Raw genomic sequence first — 312 nt, forward strand, 5'->3', positions numbered from 1 at the left:
TAAAAAAATTAATGTGACCTTGACCTGACCTTCGCTACGCAACCCAAGGTCAAACTGATGTGATCAGTAAATACATCTTTTTAAACGCCACAACTTTTATCTGAAACATTTTTTTCTAAAATGCTTAGTTTTCGAGATATTTCACCGGTCCGGGACTTTTTGAACACCCTGTATATACACATACATTTTTGAATTAGAATTTTCTCTTTAAAATATTGTAAGGAACCTATCATTAAGAGCAATTCTGGTGGTTTTAGGACACCCTGTGTGTGTGTGTGAGTGTGTGTGTGTGTGTGCGTGCGTGTGCGTGTG

The sequence above is a fragment of the Odontomachus brunneus genome, unplaced genomic scaffold (genome assembly GCF_010583005.1).
Source record: "Odontomachus brunneus isolate Ranch 3 - 2012 unplaced genomic scaffold, Obru_v1 Obru_scaffold_324, whole genome shotgun sequence".
Taxonomy (NCBI): Eukaryota; Metazoa; Arthropoda; class Insecta; order Hymenoptera; family Formicidae; genus Odontomachus; species Odontomachus brunneus.